Here is a 13892-nt window from a genome sequence, read left to right on the forward strand (position 1 = left end):
GTAAGTCCTGCCACAGCTTCAAATGCCCTGGGCAATCTCAGTTCACGTTTATCATAGTTATGTAACCATTGTTCAATTCTGGGCACCATTTAAAAGGAAAGTTTTTATTGTATTGTATTCAATTTATTGTCATTATCTCATAAGAGACAACGAAATGGACTTTCCTTACAGTCAAGTAACATAAAAATAAATAATAAATAAATAAAACATATTTAAAAAAAAGCACAAACACAGAAGTCCACGACACAACATAACCCCACAGCGGCACCAAAGTTAAGGTAGGTACCATAGTCCAGCCAGCCTTCCCAGATGTTCACCCGTGGTCGGGACCTCCCGAGCACCTGGAGTCACCACTACGGGCGACCCGATGCTCAGGCCCTCTCTCCGGGAATGATGGAACCCCGACGGAGAACATCCTCAGCGACAAAGATGTTGTCAAGCCGGAAAGGGTAAGAGAAGATTTACAAGGATGCTGCCAGGTCTAGAGGGTCTGAGTTATAGGAAGAGGTTGAGAAGGCTGGGACTATTTCTTGTGGTGTAGGAGGATGAGGGTGATCTTATTGAGGTGTATAAAATCATGAGTGGAATAGATTGGGTTGATGCATTGAGTCTCTTGCCCATAATAGGTGAATCAAGGACCAGATGCCATAGGTTTAAGATGAAGGGGAAAATATTTAGTAGGAATCTGAGGGGTAACTTTAACACACAAAGGATGGTGGGTGTATGGAACAAGTTAGAGGAGGTAGTTGAGGCAGGGACTATCCCAACACTTAAGAAACAGTTAGAAAGGTACATGCATAGGACAGGTTTGGACTGATATGGATCAAACGTGGGCAGTGCTCCGCTCTATGATCTTTGGGCAGGTGGGACTAGTGCAGCTGGGACACGTTGGCCGGTGTGGGTAAATTGGGCCGAAGGGCCTGTATCCATATCCTTATTACATAAATTGGCATCACTGCAAGATTGTTCCAGTATAGTTTAGATTATGAATACTATTGTTCAGTATCATTATTGTTCCAATGCAGTTTTGATTACAGGTAACATTGCCTGTCTCTGTGTAGGATGGAACTGCAGATGTTGACTCAACGAGTCAGACAACATCTCTGGAGAAAAGGAATAGGTGACGTTTCGGGTCGAGACCCTTCTTCAGACTGGATTGCCTGTCTCCGATTGCTCCCTGTTTCTTTGACAGTTGCGCCTACTACATTACTCAGTCTCTCAAAGTGCTGGAGTAAAACTTAGTGGGTCAGGCAGCATCTCTGGAGGACATGAATAGGCGATGTTTCGGCTCAGGGTCCTTTTTCAGACTTATCCATGTCCTCCAGAGGTGTTGCGTGAGTTACTCCAGTACTTTATGTTCCATGTAAGGTTCCAGCATCTGCAGTTCCTTTCACTCTATTGCTCCTTATGTCTCAATTAGAATCATACAGCATGGAAACAGGCCCTCCATAAAACTTGCCCACGCCGACCAACATGTCCTATCTATGCTAGTGTAGCGGTGCCTGCTGGTGCATGCAGTTATCGAACCCGGCGTTCGGAAGCCATGGTCACGTGACTCGGGAGGGGCTGCTAGTTTTTGGGCGGTTTTGCTTTCACACGGCAGTTGAGTGTTGACCACCGTTGTGGCCAGACGTGTTGTAAGATCCTGTGAGCTAAGAAGCTATTTTGAGAATAAAATAAGTTACAAAACTTAGTTGTTATTCTTTCGATCGCCAAATTGGTGACCCCGACCTGTCTAGTCGTCGTTAGACAAGCAAAAGATCATGCAGGAGGACTACGTTCCCGCAGAATCGGCCGGCACGAGGCAGGGCTCACCGGGCTTCAAACTTCCATCGTTTTGGCCCGATCAACCTCAGGTGTGGTTCGCCCACGTTGAGGCACAGTTTCACCTGCACTGCATTATTGCGGCTGACACTCTGTATTTCCATGTGGTGGGAGCTCTGCCACAGGACTGTGCCTCAAGGCTGTTGCCTTCCATCAGGGACCCGCCGACGATCGCCAAGTATGAAGGGCTGAAGGCCCTCCTGCTCCACACCTTCGGTCTCAGTCACAGAGACAGGGCAGCGAAGATTCTACATATGGACAGCGTCGGCGATAGGCAGCCATCCACCATCATGGCAAAGATGTTAGCCCTGATGGACGGGCACCGCCCATGTCTGCTCTTCGAACAGGCGTTCCTGGAGCAGATGCCCGACGAAGTTCGCCTGATGCTCGCCGGAGCTGATTTCAGCGATTCCCAGCACCTCGCGGAGAGAGCAGACAAATTGTGGGCCCACAGACGGCGGGACGTTTGTGCCTTCACCCGCTCCCCTGTCACGGCACGGGTGCAACCGAGACAACATCGGGAGGAAGAGGAAGTCCAGCCCAGCGCCAAAGAGGCATCGCCGCTTCCAGTGGTTTACATCAGACGTCATTGGTACTACTACCATCAGCGCTACGGCACCGAAGCCCGAAGATGCCGGAGCCCCTGCTCGTATCAGGGAAATGCCTCGGCCGATCGTCCATAGAGGCGAACGCAACCTTTCACAGCCCTGCTCACTGAATTCCCTGGGTTGCTCGCGCCCCGTCATGGCGTGGTCCACCACATTCCCATCGAGGGCCCACCGGTTCATGTCCGCGCGCGCATCCTCCCGCCCGATAAACCGCGCATAGCACGAGACGAGTTCCAGCTTATGGAGGACATGGGGATTGTCCGGCGCTCGGATAGCCCTTGGGCTTCCCCGTTACACATGGTGCCCAAAGCATCCGGGGGTTGGAGACCTTGCAGTGATTACACGTGTCTTAGCGCCGTAACCACGGCAGATCAGTACCCAGTCCCGAACATCCAGGATTTCTCGGCTCATCTGGAGGGCGATATCTTCTTCTCGAAGGTCGACCTCATTCGCGGGTATAATCAAATTCCGGTCCATCCCGACGACGTCCCTAAGACGGCCACCATCAATCACCCCTTTCGGCCTTTTCGAATGGCTAAGAATGCCTTTTGGCCTGAAGAACACCGCCCAGGTGTTCCAAAGGCTAATGGATCAGGTCAGTCGGGGTTTCATATTAATCTACCTCGATGATATTCTGGTGGCCAGCAGCTCGCAGGCAGAGCACGTCAGGCACCTCCGCCTGCTCTTCAAACGGCTGCGCAAACACGGATTGGTGATCAACCCTGCGAAGTGGCAGTTCGGATTGCGTTCCATTTCCTTTTTGGGTCACAGCATTACCTGCCACGGCGCACAGCCGCAGCCCGAGAAGGTCGACGTTATCCGTCGCTTGGAGGCGTCGGAGTTTTGACACCATCCACAGCCTAGCTCACCTGTCCATTCGCGCCACCTCTGCCCTGGTCGTGGCCAAGTTCGTCTGGCACGGGTTACGGAAGCAGGTCGCAGCGTGGGCCTGCACTTGTATCCCCTGTCAGACTTCCAAGGTACAGAGGCATGTGCGCCCGCCCATGCAGGATTTCGCTGTTCCAGACGGCAAGTTCTTGCACATTCATGTCGACCTGGTGGGTCCCTTGCCGTGTTCACGCGGGGCCACTCACCTACTGACTATCGTGGACAGGTTTACCAGGTAGGTGGAGGCGATACCGTTAACGGATACCTCCGCTGAGGCTTGTGCCCGCGCTATTGTCTTACATTGGATCGCTCGTTTCGGGGTTCCTTCCGATATCACTACTGATCGAGGGGCCCAGTTCACGTCCTCCCTGTGGTGTGTTATGGCGCAGCTGTACGGTGCGAAGCTGCACCAAACCACCGCGTATCATCCAGAGTCCAACGGTTTGGTTGAGCGTTTCCACGGGCACCTCAAGTCGGCTTTGAAACCTCGGCTCACCGGCCCCAATTGGGTCGACCAGTTGCCTTGGGTTCTCCTAGGCATCAGAACCATGCCTAAGGAGCACCTCAACGCCTCCTCAGCCGAGCTGGTTTACGGCTCGGTTTTGTGGGTACCTGGGGATTTTCTGCCCGTCCCCCGGGATCAGGAGGTTTCCGGCTTCGGCGGTGTTAGCTGACCTTCGTGAGCGGGCGCGCGCTTTGGTCCCGGTTCCCACTTCCCGACACGAGTCATCCGCTGTGCATGTGCCTGCTATGTTATGGGATTGTGCTTATGTTTTCCTTCGTAGGGATGCTCACCGCTCGCCGTTACAGCGGGTGTACGAAGGACTGTACAAGGTGTTAGAGACTGGTACATCGACGTTCACATTGGACATGGGTGGCAAGGAGGAGTTCATCTCCATCAGCCGCTTTAAGCCAGCACACGTCGACGAGGATAGCCCGGTGGCGGTCGCCACTCCGCGGCGTAGAGGACGTCCACCGGCCGTTTTGCACCTGTTACCCCCGGTTATGTTTCTCCGGTCCCCTCTGTTATGTCCGTCCCTCGTTAGCGTTTGTCGCGCCCCTCTGGTTCTGTTTTGCCGACCCCTACTGTTACGCTCGCACCGCGAACATGGACTACACGTTCCGGTCAAACCGTTCGGTTACCCGTGCGTTTCCGTACCGTGGATTCTGGGGGGGGGGCCGTGTAGCGCCGCCTGCTGGAGCACGCAGGTATCGAACCCGGCGTTCGCAAGCCGCGGTCACGTGACTAGGGAGGGGCTGCTAGTTTTCGCGCGGCAGTTGAGTGTTGACCACCGTTGTGGCCAGACGTGTTGTAAGAACCTGTGAGCTAAGAAGCTATTTTGAGAATAAAATAAGTTACAAAACTTAGTTGTCGTTCTTGCGACCACCAAACTAGTTCCATCTGCCTGCGTTTGGCCCAAATTCCTCTAAACCTTTTCTATTCACGTACCTGTCCAAATGTTTTTTTAAACGTTGTGATGATACCTGCCTCAACTACCTCTTCTGGCAACTCATTCCATATACCCACCATCCTATATGAAAAAAGTAACCCCTCAAGTTCCTATTAAATCTTTCCCTCCTCTCCGTACACCTATGTTCTCTGGCTCTTGATGTCCCTCCTCTGGGACCATATTCTGTTGTGCTGCTGCAAGTAAGAATTTCATTCTTCTGTCTAAGACAGATGACAATAAAACACTCTTGACTCGGTGCATTTACCCGATGTATTCCTCTCATTATTGCTTAATCCCTGTTCGCTCTCCCTCTCTGTGCGGTCCCATTGCAGAGCCAGCTGTAGGTTGCATCAGTCTGTGTCTCTGTGTATGTATGTGTGTGTGAGGGTATCCTGCACTGCTTGGCCGGGCACTGGGCTTGCAGTGGAGCAGCGGCGCTGGGCTTGCAGTGGAGCTGGGCTTGCAGTGGAGCAGCGGCGCTGGGCTTGCAGTGGAGCTGGGCTTGCAGTGGAGCTGGGCTTGCAGTGGAGCAGCGGTGCTGGGCTTGCAGTGGAGCAGCGGCGCTGGGCTTGCAGTGGAGCAGCGGCGCTGGGCGGACTCTGGTGGATGAGGAAGCGGAAGTGTTGCAGCCTCGGCCCAATCTGCTTTGGCTGCCACGTTGGTGGAGACGTGGACTTGTGGGACCGGCGGCGCTGCGTCGCCTGGACGATCCGCGGCACCGACAACACACTGAGCCCGAGGTGAGGTGAGCCTGGATCCTGGAGCCCGGGGCCCGCGCAGCTTGCTCTGCTCTGCTCTGCTCTCCCGTCGCGTTGGGTCTCAGCAGCCGCTTGAATCGCTGAGGCGGAGGGAAGGAGAGAGGGGGAGGGAAGGAAGGAGAGATATAGAGGCGAGGCGGACTTGCCGGGCCATGGGCTGCACCGGAGGCTTTGCATTTAATTCAGTTACATTGCATCGGCCTTGTTCTCCTAGATCAGCTTTTTTAACCTCTGCCCGTTTAAGTTCTTCATTACTCCGCTTCCCTTCACCGGATCCAACTTTACCTGCGCTGCAACCCGGCTCTCCTCCCGGCTCTCCCAGCCTATCTCTGGCTGCAGTGTTTCAGGTGTCGGGTAGTCTGTGTATGTACAGTATTATCAGCGGGTTACTCACTGTATACAGTCTGTCACCGCCACTGCTGCTGTCTGCCTGCAATGTTTGTTGCCCTCTCGGGTGCTTCATCCATATCTGGTCCAGGGCTTCACTTTGGTGGGTCAATTCTCTTCGTTCTGGGATGTATTGTTGGCCAAATCTTCCCTGTTTTCAGGATGCTGTTTATTTCCCACTGGGTGGGTCTTGTTTTCATGTTTGACCGTAAAGACTTGACAATGCAGCACAGCATTGAAGTGGCTCTCTGAATTTCGCGTTCCAGTCCTGGACCAAGGGTTTAAAACTGCTGACAAGCAAAAATATGAGGAATTGATGAATCACGAGGAGAGTCTGCATTTGTGAGGATTTAAGGCACAAAGTAATTAAATGAAAATTTTAAATCAACACACGTATCTAAGATGTTTGTACCAACAAAGGTGGAAGGAAGCACTGAATCTTGATCCTGGTACCTTTCTTCACTGGTACAAGCTTGTGGCACTGCCTTTGTCAGTTATCACCCATGGTAGCTAACGCCCACTTTAAAGATTTTGGCACAAAATCTAGACTGGCACTGAACTGCAGTAGTAAAGGTTTGGTTAAAGTAATTCTTTGGATAAGGCATTAAAATGGGCTGTTGGATGCAAAGAATCTTGTGGCACCTCATTCGAAAGAGTAGCAGGTAGTTTTTTTTAATTGATTTTCTGGCCAAAAAATATATCTCAGCCATCAGAATACATAGTTAGTAAATGATACTTACATTGATGGTATAGTGGGTAGTGAAGAAGGTTATCTAAGAATACAATGTGATCAAGATCAACTGAGTCAATAGGCTGGGGAATGGCCTATGGAGTTTAATTCAGTTAAATTGCATTTTGGTTAGACAAATCTGGGCAGGAAGTGCACAGTAAATGGTAGGTTCTTGGGCAGCGGTGTAAAACAGAGAGAACTTTGGGTGAAGGTACTTTAGTTCAATGCAAGTGCTGACAGAGGGTGGTGAAGAAGGCATTTGGCATTCATCAGTCAGGACATTGAGTATAGGAATTAAGATGTCATGGTACAGCTGTACAAGATGTTGATAAGGCCACATTTGAAGTACTCTTACAATTTAGTCACTCTGCTATACGAAAGATCTCATTAACCTGAAACGGTGCAAAATAATTTATGAAGATGTTACCAGGTCTGGAAGGTTTGAACGTGAGTAGAGGCTGCATAAACTGGGTCTTTTTCCTTGGAGCCGAGGAATGTGAGGTGTGACCTTATGGAGGTTCATAAAATCAAAAGAGTCATGGATGAGGTGAAATGCTCAAGTTCTTTCCCCAGAGTAGGAGAGTTTAAAACTAGAGGGAATAAACTTAAGGTCAGAGGGGAAAGATTTAAAAGCGACCTGATGGTCAACTCTTTCACGCAGAGGTGGTACGTATATATAACTTCATGTATCTCACTATTCTACACCAAGATGAATTAACCAAATTATCAAATTAACAAATTTAGGCGATTATCATGGAAGCCATATGTTTAGTCTTAATATTTTCTTAAAATACAAGGTGACATGGGGAGGTGGAACTGAGCGTAGTGGTGAAGACAGAATATAACTTTAATGAACAATATTGGAGAAAGAATGCTTTTTGATCTGTCATGGTTGATCTGGACTATATATGTATTTAACATTTATGATGTGAGGTTTTCCACTTTGGCGGAAAAAACAAGAGGGCGGATTATTATCTCAATGGGGTTAGGTTAGATAAGTAGGAGGTGCAGCGAGACCTGGGCGTCCTTGTACACCGGTCACTGAAAGTTGGCTTACAGGTACAGCAGGCAGTGAAGAAAGCTAGTGGAATGTTGGCCTTCACAACAAGAGGATTTCAGTATAGGAGTAAAGAGGTTCTTCTGCAGTTGTATAGGGCTCTGGTAAGACCACATCTGGTGTATTGTGTACAGTTTTAGTCTCCTAATTTGAGGAAGGACATCCTTGTGATTGAGGCAGTGCAGCGTAGGTTCACGAGATTGATCCCTCCTGGGATGGTGGGACTGTCATATGAGGAAAGATTGAAAAGACTAGGTTGGTATTCACTGGAGTTTACAAGGATGAGGGGAGATCTTATAGAAACATATAAACTTATAAAAGGACTGGACAAGCTAGATGCAGGAAAAATGTTCCCAATGTTGGGCGAGTCCAGAACCAGGGGCCATAGTCTTAGAATAAAGGGGAGGTCATTTAAGACTGAGGTGAGAAAAAGCTTTTTCACCCAGAGAGTTGTGAATTTGTGGAATTCCCTGCCACAGACGGCAGTGGAGGCCAAGTCACTGGATGGATTTAAGAGAGAGTTAGATAGAGCTCTTGGGACTAGTAGAATCAAGGTATACGGGGAGAAGGCAGGCACGGATTATTGATTGGGGACGATCAGCTATGATCACAACGAATGGCTCGAAGGGTCGAATGGCCTCCTCCTGCACCTATTTTCTATGTTTCTATATATGGAACAGCTGCCGGAGTAAGTGGTTGAAGCGGGTACAATTTTGACACTTAAAGGACACTTGGACAGGTATGTGTATAGAAATGGTTTGGAGGGATACTGGCTGTGATGCCGGATTGTAGGGACACTGGCAGGTATATGAGACTAGCTAGTTAAACAACTTGGTCGGCATGGATGTGTTGGGCAACTCGAGTCTGTTTCCATGCTGTATGGCTCTATGACTCCAAAAAAATCAGATCAACACCTAGTCACCTTGGTGCTCTGCTCAGTACATACATAAATATGTCAAATGATTTGCTGCATTTGTTGTGCCTTGATTAATACAAACTGTGTGAAGCTGGTTAAGGTGCATTTACCTGTCACATTGGAACGTGCAAGTCAGGGGTGAAGGGTCATGGAGAGGTTATGTTGGAGTGCAATGCACTCCGAGGCGTGATGACATGGTAGGTTGGTGTACGGTTGGTTGTACTGTTAATTTGCATGTAAGCTTTTTCTGCAGTTGGAGTAATTTACCACTGTAAAGTATGAGAAGTGTGAAGGAGAATATTTCTAGCATTTCCTCTATATCTCCCACCTTTGCAATGTCAAGATGCAGCTTGATTGGGCTATGTTTAGATCACATTTGGAGTATTGGTGGCCCCACTACAGGAAGTATATGGAGGCTTTGGAGAGGGTGCCAGAATGTTGCCTAGATTAGAGGGTATTAGCTACCGGGAGAGATTGTACGGCTTGGATTGTTTTCTATGGAATGCCAGAGGTTACGGTCAGACCTGAGAGAAGTATATAAGATGTGCGGGCTAACTTTTTTTACATAGAAAGCTTGGAAAGCACTGCCAGGGTTGGTGGTTGAGGCAGATATGATAGTGGCATTTAAGAGGCATTTGGATAGGTATATACAGGGATGGGAGGGATTTGGATTATGCACATGTATTAAGATTGTCTTGGCATCATGTTCGGCACAGACTGTGGGCCGTAGGGTCTGTTCTTGTGCTGTACAAATGTAACATAGAAACATAGAAAATAGGTGCAGGAGAAGACCATTCGGCCCTTTGAGCCAGCACAGCCCTTCATTGTGATCATGGCTGATCGTCCCCAATCAATAACCCGTGCCTGCCTTCTCCCCATATCCCTTGATTCCACTAGCCCCTAGAGCTCTATCTAACTCTCTTTGCTATTCTAATGTTTATGGAGACTTGGTGTGGATTCTTGGACAAACTATGTGAAGAGCGAATCGCCTCAAAAAGGGAATACAAAAAAATAGGAGCAGGAGTCGTATTGGAGTCCTTGGCAACTTGGCCATTCAAGCCTGTTCCACCATTTGATATGATTGTGTACATAGAATATAGATGCAGGAGTAGGCCATTCAGCCCTCTGAGCCCGCACCGCCATTCAATGTGATCATGGCTGATCATGCGCAATCAGTATCCAGTTGCTACCTTCTCCCCATATCCCTTGATTCCACTATCCCTAAGAGCTCTATCTAACTCTTTTGAATGCATCCAGTGTCGGCCTCAACTCTTCTGTGCCAATTCCTCGTAACTTTCAGTTCCTCAGTCTTTCAAGTAGTTATATTTCTCCACCTTAAATATAATGACCCATCTTCTTCCTCTCTTGAGGGCAAAGCACTCTACAGTTTTGCCACCCTCTGAATGAAGACATTTCTATGCTGTTCAGTTTTAAGAATTGGGATTTGGTTCTCTTAAATTGAAAGCAGTGCTTGCTTTTTTTGTAAACCCATTGGAAAATAAGGATTTAGACTTTACTTTAGAGACTAAACTTTAGAGATCTAGCATGGAAAAAGGCCCGTCAGCCCATTGAGTCCACGCCATCCAGCAATCACACCGTACACTCGCACTATCCTACACACTAGGGCCGATTTTACTGAAACCGAAGACTGCAAACCTGTACATCGTTGGAGGGTGGGAGGAAATCGAAGATCTCAGAGAAAACCCAAGCAGTCACAGAGAGAACGTACAAACCCCGTACAGATGGCACCAGCAGTCAGGATCAAACCCGGGTCTCTGCCGCTGTAAGGCAGCAACTCCATTGCTGCGTCGCCATGCTGCTGTTTGGAGCTGAATCTTTCAAAACAGTTTCTATTTAACGTCATGGCTGCGATGCATTTTGATCGTGTGATTCAATTTCTTCAGTATCGGTGTGCATTCACAATGAACACTGCTTGTCAAGTTTGTCACAGGCAGCCAGCATGCAAACATGTACAATAAAACAAACATAATCTGGCATCTAATCGTTAGCCCAGAGGGTGAGCCGGGGTTGCAGAATGCAAGTGTGTTTGTGCAGTTTGAGTCGGGAGTATAGAGTGCCGGTCTGACTGGGTTCTGGACCGTAGACAACTGAAACTACAGCTGGGGTCTGGAACCTCAGGGACGATGAGCATGGGTATATTTGTGGCAGGAGCTCTTCATATCTCTTGCTTCCTTGAAACAATAGTTGCATAATGAAGTCACGTACCTTAGCTGTCTCAAGGAGTTGACAACTCCGGGACATATGACAATAAAACACTCTTGACTTGACTCTTGAACCATGTCCGACTAACAGCACTGTGCCACCTGACTGTAGATTTCAGAGTCAAGAATACTTTTTGAAAAATTAGTTCCCTAAGAACTTAAAAAATGTTGATTGATGTGCAAAATCTTGTCAGCACAAGAGACTGCAGATGTTGGAATCTGAAGCAAAAAAAAACTTTTGGAGGAACTCAGCGGGGAGGAGGGGGGGGGGGGAGGAGAAAAGAATTGTCATCATTTTGAATCTGATGTAGGATCTCAGCGTAAAATATCGACTATTCCTTTACCCTCCCTAGATGTTGCAAAATGTGTAAGTTGGCTTGTTTTATTAGTGAATTTTAAATGGATAAATGAACTTTAAGGATAATATTTGGTGGTGCAGGTATATATTAGTTTAGCAATCATGGAAAATTATGCATACATTTATCTCATGTGCGCACAGAATCTAGCCAGAAGGAATCTAACTCCACTAACACCTTTCTCTCACCACCCCAGTCACCTTGCTCCTTCGCCCTCTCCCTTCTACTCATCCCCCACCCCTCTGTACTCCTCGTCCCTAATTTCTCTTTGAATCCCCCTCCCCCTTGTCCTCTTCCACCCATATCTCTCACGGTTTTACATTTCATGCCTTCCAATGCTGTTGTCTCCATTTCACTTCTAACCTTTGCAACTTTCTCCAGCCACTTGCCAGCCATCTCCCCTCAGCTGTATCCACCTATCACTTGCCAGGTTTTGCCCGTCCATCCCTCTCTTTACCAGCTTTCTCTTCCCCCCCCCCCCCCCCCCCCCCCTACTTCAGCAGTCTGAAGAAGAGTACCAAACAAAAACATTGACTGTAGCATTCCCTCCACAAATGCAACCTGACTTGCTGAATTCCTCCAGTACTTTATTTTTTGCATCACACTGCTTTTGTCACTCCCTGAGGGGATATGGTAGAGACTTGCCTTCAGATCCTTCCCTCTGGAATGGCGGTGCCTTTTGGGTTGGAAAGTTAAAGCAAATTAGTGGAGCATGAAGGAACATCTATTTGCACCTAACCTCCCACACACCACAGCTATATTGTTTGGATTAAACGTGGATGTATTTGAAACAACAAATAATGGCTGCTGAAAAACATGCACATTTTGTCTTGCAACTGATCTTTGCAGGCAGATTGCAGTTTCCCTGGTTTGAACTTGGTTTGTGCCAATTGATGGGTAGGGTCACAACAACTGGCATAAACACCTCGGTGCCAAGGAGTTAGTGATACCGTTGATGCTCTCCAGCTTACCAGTCATTGTACTTGTTCAGTATGCACACAAACGTGGGATCATGCTTGAACCAACCCCTCTCCTCTCCCAGCTCCACTGCAATGGTCGATTATCCTATTGATACTTGTGTGCATGGAGATGCTTTGTCTCGGCGTCAATGTTATTCTACATTGGATCATAATGTGACCAGGTTGGTGCCTTCAGCAGACCTGAGGAGGAGATGAGCAGGTGGTAACCCAGATATAAAATCCACGGGAACCTTTATGGGTGAGACGAGAAGAAGAAGGCTATTTAGAGGTCAATTTACACCCAGCAATGCTGTAATTTGTAAAACAACTGTACTCCACAGTGTTCCAATAACTTTGGTTAAAGGTTAATCTGTTGATAATAGCTTTGGGCTCTTAATCTTGGAAATTGCTTTCTCGGATTTAATCATTTTTGAGACCTTCCTGTCTTTCTCTCTCACCAGTCCTGCCATCACACAACTCAATCTAAATGGCGTTGTGACCTCTCCTTGTCTTCTTCCTCTAAAGTTTATTTTAAAAAAACTTCTGGAAATAAGAATTTCTTCTTTGTTCATTATATACAAAAAGGGGAAAATTGTTTGATTCTCATAGTTGAATCCGGTAATTATCAAAATATTGACCATGATGTTGGCTGTGGGTAAACATTGATGCAGCATGGACACGGGCCCTTCTTCCCACCAGATCTGTGCTGACTTTCATTGGGGATGATGTGAAGGAAGCTTTTCATTGTGTTACTGTATTAGAAGGAATATGGCAACCTAGAAATGTTGGATTTAAAAATAGAAATGCCGGAAATAATTAGGTGAGACAGCATCTGTGAAAAGACAAGCAGTTAATGCCTCAAATGGATTACCTTGCCACACCAATTAGGGTCGGAAACCTACTTCAGTCTGACGTCACCTGTCCATGTTCTCCAGAGACGCTGCTGAGTTACTGCAGCACTTTTGACTTTTTTTGTAAACCAGCATCTGCAGTTCCTTGTATCCATACAAATTAAAAAAGGGTTAGACAAAACATATTTTAAAAGGGGTTGAGGCAGCTCCATCCTCTCACTAATTTATATTAGCTATCTCCCCTTTATACTGAAAAACCAAACTGCTGAGCAGTCTGAATAAAGGCCCTGACCAAATGAGAGTTAGATTTAGCTCTTGGGGCTAAAGGAATCAAGGGATATGGGGAAAAAGCAGGAATTGGGTACCGATTTTGGATGATCAGCCATGATCATATCGAATGGTGGTGCTGGCTCGAAGGTGCCGAATGGCCTACACCTGTTTTTCTCTGTTTCTATGACCCAAAACATCATCTGTCTTTTTCCCTCCACCGATGCTTCCTGACCCACTGAGTTCTTTTAGCAAATGAAGACACAAAGTGCTGGAGTAACTCAGAGGTTTGGACAGCATCTCTGAAGAACATGGAGACCATCCTTCAGACTGATGGGGGGGAGGGGGGCAAAAGAGAGGTGGGGCAGGACAAAGCGTGGCAGGTGAAGGGTGGATGCAGGTGATTGGTGGATACAGGTGAGGGGGGATTTTGATGGGCAGATGGTTGGACAAAGGCCAAGGATGCAAAGGCAGAAGGTTTAAGACAAAAGGTTGGAAGAGTTGTGAATTGTGAAGCTAGAGGACAGAATGTAGGGGGAGGTTAAAAATAGGTGTATCCAGTAGGAGCACAGGAGAGAAGTAAGGAGGGAAAAGGAAGGGGAGGGGCAATGTTAGTTC

General features: G+C 47.7%; 1 protein-coding gene across 14 annotated transcripts in view; it reads left to right on the top strand.

Moving 5' to 3' along the window:
- The first annotated feature begins 5366 nt into the window (after positions 1-5366).
- Positions 5367-13892, top strand: part of sec31a (SEC31 homolog A, COPII coat complex component) — a 105488-nt gene continuing 96962 nt past the window's right edge. For 3 of the 14 annotated variants that reach the window (XM_033025060.1, XM_033025010.1, XM_033025032.1), the window contains exon 1: positions 5367-5511. The gene's annotated coding sequence lies outside the window, so the exon portion shown is untranslated. Of the gene's footprint in view, positions 5523-5610; positions 5618-5660; positions 5669-5730; positions 5893-13892 lie in introns of those variants that run through there. The other 11 variants (XM_033025005.1, XM_033025050.1, XM_033025041.1 and 8 more) reach the window with 7 other exon arrangements.

This window comes from Amblyraja radiata, chromosome 1 (genome assembly GCF_010909765.2).
Source record: "Amblyraja radiata isolate CabotCenter1 chromosome 1, sAmbRad1.1.pri, whole genome shotgun sequence".
Classification (NCBI taxonomy): Eukaryota; Metazoa; Chordata; class Chondrichthyes; order Rajiformes; family Rajidae; genus Amblyraja; species Amblyraja radiata.